The sequence below is a fragment of the Lates calcarifer genome, unplaced genomic scaffold, assembly GCF_001640805.2.
Source record: "Lates calcarifer isolate ASB-BC8 unplaced genomic scaffold, TLL_Latcal_v3 _unitig_4019_quiver_2607, whole genome shotgun sequence".
NCBI lineage: Eukaryota > Metazoa > Chordata > Actinopteri > Centropomidae > Lates > Lates calcarifer.
Window position 1 is genome coordinate 3,411 of NW_026116655.1, and position 13,697 is coordinate 17,107.

Here is a 13,697-nt window from a genome sequence, read left to right on the forward strand (position 1 = left end):
CAGAAATGCAGTGTATCAAACATGGCCAATCTATGGCCATGTAGATTGGCCATAGATCTACATGGGAGTAATTATTATTTTAATTTCAATAATTATCCTGTGAGAATAAGGTATGTGGGCTGTAATATAATGGATTATATTACTCCCCCTCTCTCTCTCCTTCTTAACCCAACCGGTCGAGGCAGATGGCCGCCCACCCTGAGTCCGGTTCTGCTCGAGGTTTCTGCCTCTTAAAGGAAGTTTTTCCTTGCCACTGTCTCCTAGTGCTGCTCATGGTGGATCTGTTGGGTCTCTCTCTGTAAATACCTATTTTAAAGAGTACGGTCTAGACCTGCTCTATATGAAAAGTGCCTTGAGATGACTGTTGTTGTGATATGGCGCTATATAAATAAAATTGAATTGAATTGAATTGAATTGGATTAATACTAATTTTCCCAAATTTCAGTCAGGATTTTTCTAATACCTGACAGATACAGCTAATTTACATTACAAATCACAGGCTGTATTATAAAGTGTAACTGAATAATCTTTAGTATTGAGTACTATAAATCAATTTTCTGGCTAGACAGCATCCCTGGTCTGACAGTGTCAATAAGACTGATAGATAACCTTATGAACTAAAATCAGGACCCACTAAATTGAGCTCTTAACTGTGGCTCTAATTACATTTCCTCACATTCTCACTGCTCTCAGTCACACGACTTTCATGCTCTAGCATTTAAAACCAAAACATAACCAGCCAAGCCAATTACGGCTATATAGTCACAGTTAGTATCACTTTGTGGATAGGTTTTTTTGTTTATTTTTTTGACATCTATATACACACCATGTACACTTTATTGTGTTCTTATACACAAAAACACACACACAGACATGATGTGATGTGTTAGACAACGCTCGCTACCACCATCATCAAAAAATATCCTCTGGAAGAATGGTGTTCTATTCCTCCAGCTGTCAGAGAATCATTGCCATGGCACATTGATGTTCTTGGCATGTGGTGGTCCAACACCTTACCAGGGGCTTTGTTTCATTGGGTGACTTCACCTGCAAACCTGATGATGTGTTACCTCATCTGAAGTTCTCTCAGACCCTTTGAAAGGAGCTGCAGAGTTATTCATACCTTGGTATCATATTGATTTCCAGATGATGAGACTGAATGTAAGCTAAGCATTTGGGTGGGGTGGGGTTTTGTGGTGGTGACCACCTCATGTAGGACCAGCCCTGTTTACTGTTTAGCAAGTACAAGCACTCCCCCTGCTGTGCAAAGAACAGAAACTGCAGATATCCAGCCTCTGGCTCCCCTCTCCTCTGACCTTCCCAGCACTGGTTTTTGGCACCCCAGGCAGTGAACGCTGCTTAAAAACTTCACCACTGACTGTGAATGAAATTAGTTGTTTTTTGATTTAATGGATTTTCTTTACTACTGTGATGTGTTTCTGTGGGTTCACAGCCCAACTTCTCAGTAAACAGTCTCAACCATTCATATTTTAGAGGCAAACTGTCATAGTTTTCATACAAGCAAAACTGCATAAACAATTGAGAACAAAATTTTGCATAACAAGAGGCTCAGTGTAGAGAAGACAATTGGGTTGGGGCCCTTCAGCTTCCTCTCCTTAGAGCTGCTTCAATCAACATTTTCTATATTAACAAAGAATTGAATGTGTAATGTAAACAGTATTTTTACAATATTTTTTCATAGCTCTATGAAGCATCTGGGCCTTTCAGCTAATTTGTTTACTTTTTACCACCACAAAATGCAAGACGGAGGTCACTTGATGAACTAGCATTAGTGCTAACAAGCTTCTCCACTGGCTCTGATTACCCTCTAACAGTCAACTAAGCGAGGCTATAATAAGTAGCTTTCAGCTGTGTCCATCTGTCACATGACCCTCACCTTGTCGCAGTGGTTGCTCAGAAGTATTTGACTTCCACTTCCATTCACCTGAGAAATACTATGTATGTGTATGTGTATGTATGTATGAGTCTACCAACCCCACCCTCCCAATTTGCATATTTAGATATGGAGCACTTACAGATCCAACAAAATGTTGCAAAGCATTTATTTAGATGGGAATGGTTGAACACCAACACGCGTTTGACAAACACTGCAACTATGGCAGCCTTTTAATATGGTGGGGTTTATATGCATGTTTCCATTTTGAGAAAAGATGTCATTCAAAGAGGTTTTCAGATTGAAGATGTCCCTGATCTCAATCAAGGGTTAAAGGCTGTCATGATTTCTGTCTCGGCCCTGTTAACTGGCTGAGACAGAAACTAAGACTTTCTTCCTCTATTCCATTTCCAATCACTGGAACTTCCCCACCTACCTGTTCCTCATTTCCCTCTTCTGCTCCCTGGTTCTTATAGCAGCCCTTTTATCCCAGTGTGATGTCAGATTGTTTGCTAATGTCTCACTATGATTCTCTTTGTGCTGCTTGTATTCTGGACTCATGTTGCTGCTACATGGTCCTCATCACTTATTCTTATATAAACCAGCCTGTCTGTGTGTCTGTGTGTCTGTGCTTTGGTCCTCCCTGCCTATATTTCTACCACCTGCAGTGACAATAGCAGCATCATAAATTTGAGATAAGGCTTGTGATAAGATGCAATTATCCAGATAATGTGGTTATAATTTCAAGAATGTAATTATTGAATAAATAATTCTAATTATAATAATGATAATTATAATGAAATATGTTGTAGTTGTCACTGAAAATGTTAAATTACTTGATATACTACACTTAATATATCTCTGTATTTGAAAAGCTGTATTACACTCATGTATGCTTGTGTTTGCCTTAAAATGTGGAAAGCCATGTGGAAAGCACCTGAAATATTAGAGTCAGGTGACTAAGCAGGAAAGACGTGGGTGCAGCAGGGGCAGGCTCCATTACACTGTTGTCAGAAAATACTAAGAAATCCAAGGTCTGACACATTTAAAATGGTCTTCAGTTACTGTTTTTTTAAACAATAGGTGGAGACCCTGTGATCACCCGGGGTTTGCTTTGGTTTATTGATGTTACTGCTGCTGACTTTCTGAGTACTTTACTGACTCTTACATAAACAACAAAGCTAGTTTCACTTAGTGTCAGAACAAAACCCAGGTTTTCTTCCTGCCCCAGACCTGGGGTTTTGTGACACAACAATAACTAATAATCCATAGACAGACTGTGAGTTAATATCAGATGGAGATTGAATCAGTGTGCCAGATAATGTGCTTCTTTAAAACCAGCAACACTTCACTTTGCCAGAAGAGAACCTGCCTATTAAGACTGACCACTTTCAGAGAAATGCTGACTTTGTATGCAGAGACATAATGTAACACTTTCTGTGATATTTTGAAGCCACTAGTGGTTATGCATCTGAAAGCATTATATTCAGGCATCAGCTGATGTGGTGGAGCTTGTTTCATAAGTACAGCTGACTGCAAAGAGTCGGTGCTCACAAGGATAGCTACTCCAGTTGTCCCCCACCCCTCTTCTCCTACCCACACATATACATACACACAATACTGTTCTCCAGCTAAACAACTCATTTACTGGCTTTTGTTCTGAGACACTGTGACACTTTCCAGTCACAACCCAGAGCAGGGAGAAGTGTGTTTGTGTCACGACTCCCTGCTTTGTATCTCAGCTTCAGCTGCTCTCTGTGCAGCTGATAATCAACTGATGAGCTTTGAATAGATTTAGAGCGCATTAGGGAGAAGGGAGAGACAGATAGACAGCGAGAGACAGAGACAGAGAGGGAGTAGTGGAGGTAGGAAGAGGGAGAATTTCAATTGGAAGGATATGAGAGATGGCAGGAGGTGATACTGCTAATGGAAAAAAGATGCATAGAAATAACTCTTGCACAGTAGCCAGTTTAATTAGTGATTTTCTCTCTATGATATAGAACAAACAACCCTAATGGTTGTGTGCTTGTGTCAACCCAAAGGTATGTCTTATTGTTAAGCATCATTTATTGGTCCTGGAGACAGCATCAGTCTCTCAGGTTCTTAGGCTCAAGCAGCAGCTCCTCCTAGTGGCCACATCTCCTGCCTTGGTTTTGTTATCTAGAAACAAGAATAGCACCAATCTTACTTTAAGTAATTTGATCTTGTTTTAGTATTTCTGGTAGCTGGCCATCTTAATATGTCAGAACCATGTTCCGCGCTTTCAGGAAAATGTGCTTGTTTCAAACGAACCCAGCTACAAGCTACTGACAGACATAGCATAAATCCTCAAGTTTGGTGATCCTGTGATTTTTTTTTTAAAGTGACTTAACTTCATATGTGATACAGGCTAATGTAAGAGTAATATAAAACATGAATACACTCTGAGGAATAAGACATGAATGTACGCCCACACCTGCAAATAATCCCTCTCACATACAGCACCTCCCTAACCCTCACTCTCTGTCTGCATACATACACACTTAGCTCTCTGTCCTGTCCATCAGCTCTGCCACACTTCTTTACAGGGCTTCATAAATGTTTATGAATGTGAATAAATGTATATTTCACTGAACTTTTTGTTGTCATCGATAGACATAGTATTTTCTATTAAGTGGTATTTCCATTAAATATATATTATGTTACGTTTTTTAAACAATGTTTTAAAACAAAATGAAAATGAGTGTCAAGATCTTGCCACCTTGGATATTTTATATTAGCATTATGATCAATGATTTATATAACAAAACACTGAAAATCTTTATTTTATTTTATGTGATTTATATCTTCTTTATTTGTTGTTATATTCTTCCATGTACAGTAGATACTTTGACATACACTCTTGTCTGAACAATAAAGCTTATTTGAATGTGTGAATTGAGAGAGAGAGAGAGAGAGCAAGGAGAGAAAACAGAGCAAATGAGCAGAGGGAGAGAACGCAAGCGCAGTGGGGGCAGGGAGGAGGGAGACAGATAAAGAGACATCCAGATAGGGAGAGAGAGGGGGGGGGGGCTGGATAATGGGATTGAGGGAGAGAGAGGAGTAGAGAGAGACAGACTGAGAGACACAGTTGGGGTACACCTGACCTTAAGAAGGGAGGGGAGCTCCTCTAGCTACACACCCAAACACACAGTGTAAGAGACAGCGGCAGCGAGCCAACAGAGAGCCAGCCGACCAGCAGCCATGACAGACACTGGTGAGTAGCTTCATATCTAACATCCCCTACTATGTGTGTGTGGTCTCTTTTGAGTGATGACGTACAGTACCAGCTGGGGTTTTGTGATTTTAGGCATCACACATCAGGGACTGCAAACATGTGAAATGTGTGTGTGAAGGCATTAGATAGATAGATAGATAGATAGATAGACAGATAGACAGATAGATAGATAGATAGATAGATAGATAGATAGATAGATAGATAGATAGATAGAAATGGTAAAACATGGGCTCTCCTTCCTCTCTCTCTTTGCACAACATGTAAAATATTTTCAGCTTTTTTGGTGCAAGGCGTGGAGTTACACCACTCCCCTGTGTCACACTCTGTCCAGACAATCACAGCAACACCAGGCTGTTTGTCTCACTGGCCAGTAAGAGTGCACTGTTTAGCTTGAGAGTGGAGGGACACAAACTATTCATTAGCCAGTGAATGTCATGCGTTGCTAACATCAGAAGCTTCACAGTGATAGGATTTATTGCTGGACTGTTGTGTTAGGTTAGAGTGTGCACTTGTTTCTGATATTGTGTCCACCCTCTGCATATGTTTTTGCTAGCATAAGTGCATATGCATGTATGTTTGTGTACAGTATGTGGAAACATGCAGAGTAGTTGAAACAGCTGTAATAACCTGGGGACCTCGCAGGACTCCGACTGCTGGAACTGATCAGTAAACTGCCACCTGCTCTCTTGTCCAACACACATGGAAGCATATGAACACATGGATATGGTCTCTAATGCTCTCTCTCTGGCACACACACACACACACACACACACACACACACACACACACACACACACACACAAAAAAAACAAAAACAAAAAAAAAAACAAGTACATGCAGGCTGGATCCCAGCCTTGCAGGCTGTGTATCAGCCTGGTAGTTTATCAGTCATCTACTCAGGCTATTTTCATTCGACTTACAAGGGATTAAGCTGAGGTGATTACCATCTGCAGGTCTCTCCTCGCTGTGTGTGTGTGAGTTTGTTTGTACATAATGTATTGTACTGTACAGCATGTGTAGAACAAGAATGTCAACACTGAACAATTCTACAAACCTAGGATTACATTCACCAGCTGCTTTATTCTTTCTATTTCTACCTATGACAATGAGGGTTTAGTTAAGGTCAGAAAAAAGAAGTGGTCATGGACAGTAAATAATGGTTCAGGTAAGGCAATTAAAACACTTGGTTATGGTCAGGAAAAGTTCCTGGTTGCTTTTAAAGCAAAGGCAAATGTTAACTGCAGGGCTATGACAGAGGCAATGTCCTGCATCAAAGTTGAATATGCTTCACATCCCTCCACTACTGTCTCCACACATTTATGGTGTGCCTTGTGACACAAAAGGCATACTGTTTCCAACATAAAACAAAAAACAGCATTTCAGCTCAGCACAGTGATTGATTCTTGCTTCAAGACCAGTTGCTGGACTCCTGTAGTCTGATAAAATGTAAATGACAGTGAGACAAGAGACCAGAGAAAGTTAAGAGAACAGATATCCACCATTAAATACAGTCTGTTGGTTTTAAGTCAGCAGCATCAGAATGAAAACAGAGACCCAGCAGGCAGCAGTACTGGGCAGTAACTGATCTCACCACGGCAATGGAGGGGACTACTGGCCAGTAAAGCCTGAATGCTGGGTTTGGGTGAAGAGGATGAATGCTCATGTTTTCAATAAACACATATATTTCAGGAATAATTTGAAATACAGTATTTAGCAAGAATTTTAAGATAACATCTTGAATTTTGTAGACATGTTCAACATCGCTGGTTTATCTGGTGAAGGATTATCAAGGACATAACCACTGAAAAAAATTGTGATAGTCAATAGAATCCATGCTAGAGTGAGTTCAGCCATATATCATTGTTATTAGTCTTTGTGTGTGACAGTGAGGAGCTAGACATTTTTCTTAAAGCAACTGAACAATATAGGAAAAAAAGACTCTATGACACCATGCTGCTCTGAAGATGTAATATTTGTTAACACCAAATTATTTAAGCTACATACTTCACAACAGTTTGTCTGTTGTCCTACTATGAACTATGAAAGTCATTTTAAAGGAACTGAGCATTAGTTTAGGCAGAGCACAAAAGTTGCACTTGCAGTTGCTGTCTTCCATCAGCTGTTTCATCTGTGCTTCATAATCACTGGATGATTTGCAGCTGTGTAGGTATCAGCTGACTACTCATAGCCTGATGCTTCTTTACTTTGTTGATGTACATTTACTGCACCCCTTGTTCCTCCTTCTAACGAGATTTACTTTCTACTGATTTATACAAGATCATGTTCATGTATGTGTTTATTTAGGGGGCATAAGGAAGTCTTCTGAAGCTGGCACATTAACTTATTCTAGTTGTTGTTTGGTGGTGGTGCATGCTTGTGTGTGTGTTGCAGACTCTCTGAGTGAGGCGCTAAAGGCTATCAGTGTGAGTACAGAACTGATTGATGAGGAGCTCAAACCTCATTTGGACATACTGCTGGCTTCTCTGCTGGAAAAGAGTAAGTCCTGCTACATACACTGCACACACACACATACACACACACACACACACACACACACACACACACACACACACACACATACACATACACACACACACACAGTCAGTAGAAAAAAAGTGAGAAGACCACTAAAAATGTCTGTGACAATGCCTTTTCTTATGCAACCACTTGCAATCACATAATTCTAGTTTATGCTGTGACTGGATATCCTGCCATTATTTTCTTTATAAAACAAATGTGTTTGTGTGTCCACAGAGAAAGATGCTGCTGTTGAGATTGTCAGAAGTGGGATTCTACCCACACTGGCTCAGGCCTTACAGAGTAAAAGCAACCTGAGCTGCCAGGTGGCTCTAGTGGTAGCAGAGATGGCCCGTGAAGGTACAGTGGAATCCGGGGGGGGGGGGGGTTCGGGTTCTCATCTGATTTGAGGATGTACGGACAGAGGGGGTTGTGTGCTGTACAATTTGTTGAGGCCCCTAAGGCTAATTTGCCAAATGACTGATGATCACTTTTGACTATATTTCCACACCCTGATGTAGAGTGTTGCTGTACTACCATGTTACATCACAGCTGTTTGCTATTACAGGTACAACAGAGGTTCAAAGTACTTGAGGGGGCATTTAAGGGAAAAAGTTCAAGAAATGAAATCTTATCCCTGTGTGTGTTGTAGCTGCAGTCAGGGAGCCATGTATCGAGGCAGGCCTGGTGAAGGTGCTTGTTCCGCATCTGAACAGCAATAACCAGGACATGCTGCTGAACACAGGCAGAGCCATTGGACGCATCTGCTTTGACAACTGTGAGTTGGTGTGACAGTGCCGGCTCAGTCAGAGGGGTTTACTGATGATGAACAGTGGGCTGATGAGGCAGAGACTGTGTTCTGTTGAACGTTACAGAGAATAGACTGCAAGTCAGTTAAATTTGATGTATGCAATTATCACTCAAATTATCACTTGTGATACAGTAAACTGGTGGAGCCAGGAGATGAAACAATGACCTTAAAGTCAAAATTCTTTTTGTATAACAAACTAACAATAACATAGATCTGTCACTCTTGATCACTTCCACTGTATCTCTCTGACCTCCCACACAGCATACCAGCAGGACCAGTTAGTCCAGAGTGGTGTAATCCCCAGACTGGTGTCCATAATGAGGGAATATCCAGAGAACGACCCACTGGTTAACGTCTGCCTGCTGGCCCTCTGTAACCTCGCTGACATGGGTGATTATTTAATAATTGTGCTTATCATAGGAATTCATTGTGAATTAGTTGTGATTTGAATCAAATAGTATCAGTATTTAGATATGTCCTTCATAGATACCTCACTGTTCCTTTAATAACTGGTCATCTCTGTGTTACGTTTCCATGTTATCCATGTGCTCTCATGTGTTTCCCTCCATAGTCAAATAAGTGCCAAATCAGTGGGAAGAGGGAACAGACAAAAACAGCTGTGATTCATTCTTTAGTGCTTCCCCACTCCTGTCATCATGGAGAATGTCATACCAATTAGCCCAACTTATAGCTTACACAGCGATGTCACAAGGATACAGCAACGAAGCTTGTCTCAAAAGAATGGAGGTTGTAATTACACTGTTGTAAGTTGTATATTTTAATTGGAACCCTTATCAAGAAGAGGGCAGGAATTCACCATCTCAAACAGCTGCTGTGTTAAACTAGCAGTAGATGGCAGATGTATGATCACTGGTAACGCGCTGTCTATAGTTATAGACCCCTGTGCTTGCAGACTCTGCGAGGGAAGCCCTGACAGAGCTGGATGTGGCAGATGTACTGACATTTCAGTTGAAACGGGCACCTGATGCAGAACGCCGACACGTCATCCTGGAAATACTGGGCGCACTGGGCGAGAGTGGTAAGACCTGAAGGTCCTAAAGGAAATTAAATGTGTAACATTTGACTTGTTACACATTTTATTATATGGATTAGCTAATCCCAAATATAAAACCACAGCAAAAAGATTTCATCCCCATTGTCTACTCTGTTTTAGAGGAATGCATAATTCAGATTATCAGAGATAAAAGAGAACAATGTAAAATGTCAGATTTTCCAACATGTTCATCCAACATGTGATAATGTTCAATATGATATGCAACATAATGTAAGTTGATGTTAGCTATTAATAATGGTTAAAACAAAGACAGTAGCACAGCTGAGCTGGTTGTGTTGTACCACCAGATATACTGAAGCTGCAGTTTGCAGAGTCAGGAGTACCAGAGGCTTTATCAGCGATGATTCGGGGCCTGCTAGGAGGTTCTGACCCCCATGACCTCTGCAGCATCAAGATCGCCTCCAACCTCATAGTGTCCTTGCTTTTAGGAGGTGAGTGATGCATGACATCTGTGAATGTGTATGTGTATAAAGCAACAGTTCTGTCTCACTGTAGGTATTCATTTCCTTTTTTTTTTTTTTTTTTGCCTTTTTTAAGTCTTTCTGTTTGTCTTTCACCTCATTTAACTGGTCAGATTTTCAGAAAGACAAAATTGCATGTGTGTGTGTAAAGTCTGAAATATGTAATTAGAAAATTCTGTGCACATAACTTACTATGCATATTCAGCTTGCCAGTGAAGATACCACTGACTGTCCTGGCTTTTCCTCCATCACCATATTCTGTCTGTCTGAACACACCATAAATGTAATGTGGACTAAATGAAAGACACAGAAGAGGAGATAGAGATGGAAAAGCACACAGGGTGTGGGCTGGACATAACAAACAGCCTAGCAGATTGTTTACAGTATTGTGACTCCCTTCTGCCTCATTTATCTTGATAGTGTGACCTTTCTGGGTGATAGTGTGTCACAGGCAGACGACAGACCATAGTGTCTTTATGTGCCTGTCTGACATCAGCACACCAGCTTTGCCTTACTACTGATTTCTTTACCCAAATAATATGTATCACCATACACCATGTATTATTGTACCAAGGATGATAATGCCACTGCTGCTTGTTGGAAGAAATGATGTGCTGTTTGGGAGTATTATAATGATCTTGTGTTTGTGTGTGCATGTGTGTGTGTCTCAGATGATCTATGCAGAAGTGTTTTGGTGAAGGATCAGGTCTGGTGTATCAGGATGTTCTGTCCTGGCTTACAGAGCTCCAACACTCAGCTGCAGCTGTCTGGAGCCTTGGCCATCGCCAACTTCGCCAGAAATGGTGAGATATTTGTCAGGAACAAACAGCTTGTAAAGAAACATGTATCTTTGTATAAACAAGCTGACACCACCACAGCTGAGACTTTTGTCAATAAAGTAAGTAACTATAACTACAGTGGCTGAGAGAGCTCAGCACACTGCAGCTTAAGAGCAGTGCACGTGTCGTCAGATTGTTTGAGGATGTTTTGTTTGCTTGCTTGTGTTTTCTTAAGCTGCAGTGTGGTTTGTTTACAACATTATTGTAGGTTTAAGATTTAATATCATTTTAATCCAAAGATCTTAAAAGTCACCACCTTGACTGGAGGAAGTAATATCAAGTCCTTAATTTCTTTAACCAAAAAAAAAAAAAAAAAAAAAAGATGTTTAATTTTTATGTGAAATATTGTTTCATAAGTGAAATGTTGGGGTTTTCTGATGACAAGGCTGGATTACCAACAAGGCAGTTTTGGGTGATTAAATTGAGCTGTTGCAATTACATGTCTACACCTTGAATTCATATAAAGTGATACAGTAATCCAGGTTTGAAATTTGTTTTTGTTGTCTCGCTGTGTTCCTGTCAGACAGTAACTGTGTGAAAATGCTGGACCTTGGGGTGGTCCCTCACATCCTGACTTTGTTGGAGCAACATGTTGACGAAGGAGATGTGTCTGTTCAACATGCTGGACTGAGCGCGCTCAGAAACCTGGCTATTCCTGGTACTGATCAAAATAAAACAGTGGAGATATGGTTCCACTGACCAAATTACTGAATTAGTAATTTAAAATTATTATTACATTATTAAAAAACATTCTTTCATTAAAATAATGTTAAAATTGTCCTAAATGTGTTTTATCCTCATAAAATACCAAGCAATACATGCAAACACACAACACTTAAACTGAGACACTATGGAAGTGCATCAGTATAACATTTGTGTCTTCCAGCCACCAATAAAGTGCGGATGCTGGAGGATGGGGTGACAGAGAGGATAAAGACCCTGCTGCGCTCTGACATGCCACCAGTTCAGTTCAAACTGCTGGGTACACTACGCATGATGGTGGATGGACAAGGTGAGCTCAGGTGTAGGCTGAAAGACTTTAAAGACTTTAATAATTCATGCAGTATTTAATGGCATTAAATACATGATAGTGGAGTCTAAGACAGTCCATGATGCTCCTTGCTTTCGCAACATGCTCAGGCCAAAATGCCAACTTGACCACTTGGTGTCTAACAGACAGATTTATAATGTGTAATTACTAAGACATTACTATAACTCACAAAAACAAAAAGTAGGGCTAGTGTCAGAGGATCCAGTGAAGCATGTATCTGTGTGGTGTCGTTGGTAACGTTTGTAAATGACTGGGGGAGATGTAGAAGTCTAAAAAGAAATAAAAGGAAGGATGACAGAGAAAGAGAGGAGAAAGAAAGGGAAATTAATTTGGGTGAACTTTGAAAGGAGACACACAATCAGATGGGTGAGATGGAGTTAGGAAGGTCTGACTATTACTATCATTATTACCACCACTCTTATTTTAATTCCCTGGCATTTCTCTCTTTTTGCTTTATCTTATTTTTAATAAGTTACTATTCCTCCTTTGTGTAAGAGGACTTTCAGATGGCCACACCCACATCCTGCATAGAGGGCTGGCCAGTTTGGACAGACCCTGATGCTTATTCACTGTGGTGTGAAAGTCTCCATTTAAAGCATTACCTTTACAATTTTTATTTATCTGACCATTGTCTGTAAAAGGCCAAAAATAGTGAAAATGTCCATCACCAGTTCCCAACAGTCAAGATGTCCTGATTTTATTTGGTTTCAGGTCTTGAGGTTTTCAAATGCCTTGTTTTGTCTAAACAGTTTATTGAGCACATTCAGGTCCCAGGGGAAGAGTCCGTTTGATTATCATATATTTCCTCTAGCACCATCTTCATCAGAACTTGGCTCTATTCAGTCTAAAATTAATTCCATACACCTTTCTCATATTGTCAGTTTAATGTACATTACACTGGAGCTTCAAAGGCTTAAACTTTAAGTCTTTTTTTTTCCCCCTGTACAACTCAGTGTTAACTTGTTGCCTTATTTCTGTCTGATTTTCAATCAGTTCTTCTATGTTTTTTTCCTTTTTCCTTTTCTCTGCCATGTTGTGTGTGTCAGAGGAAGCAGCCTTAGTCCTGGGGAGAGATGCTGTGCTGCTGGCTCGGGTCATGGAGTGGTGTGAAGCCAAAGACCACGCAGGTTCGAGGGAAAGCTAGTCGCTTATTGGCTGCCCTCATCAGACACAGCCGCAGCCCTGTGAGTCTGTTCATTTTAACTGAAATTCACAGTTTCTTTCCTCTTGGTAATTGGAGTTTAACGTGATGACAGTGTATGTATATACACACAGACAAACACTGAATATCTGTAATGGGTTGATTTCCTCTGTGACAGGAAGTTGTCCGTGCTGTAGCCAAAGCAGATGGGGTTCGGCACCTTATTTCCATGGCAAGAAGTGAGCACGTCATCATGCAGAATGAGGCCCTGGTTGCATTGGCAATAGCATCTGCTATTGACCTTGGTAAGGCATTTTTGGTGACTAAAGATTATCTGCATGTCAGCATTGCTGCTTGAAAGTTTGACTGGAACTACATGTGAACTCTGTTCAACTCTCAGCAAGGCTAAGTATGCACATGTCTATCCTTTCATAGCTGAGCTGCCTGGAACCCGTGGATTGTTGAAATGATTTGGTATTCATGATGCATGAGCCTGTCTCTGCTCTCAGGTGTAGCCTGTTCATACACCAACAATGTTCAGCACAAACTAACTTTCCACTTGGTTTCTTGTTGTGTTAAGCACATATAGCTTATGGCTGAGGGATACTCCAGTTACCTTTACTCTGTGTGCATTGTTTCTGTGTTTTAACAT

At 40.6% G+C, this 13,697-nt stretch overlaps 1 pseudogene; it reads left to right on the forward strand.

The window, feature by feature from the left end:
- The first annotated feature begins 4,911 nt into the window (after positions 1-4,911).
- On the forward strand, positions 4,912-13,350 carry LOC108895549 (rap1 GTPase-GDP dissociation stimulator 1-B-like; annotated as a pseudogene).
- Positions 13,351-13,697: the final 347 nt, after the last annotated feature.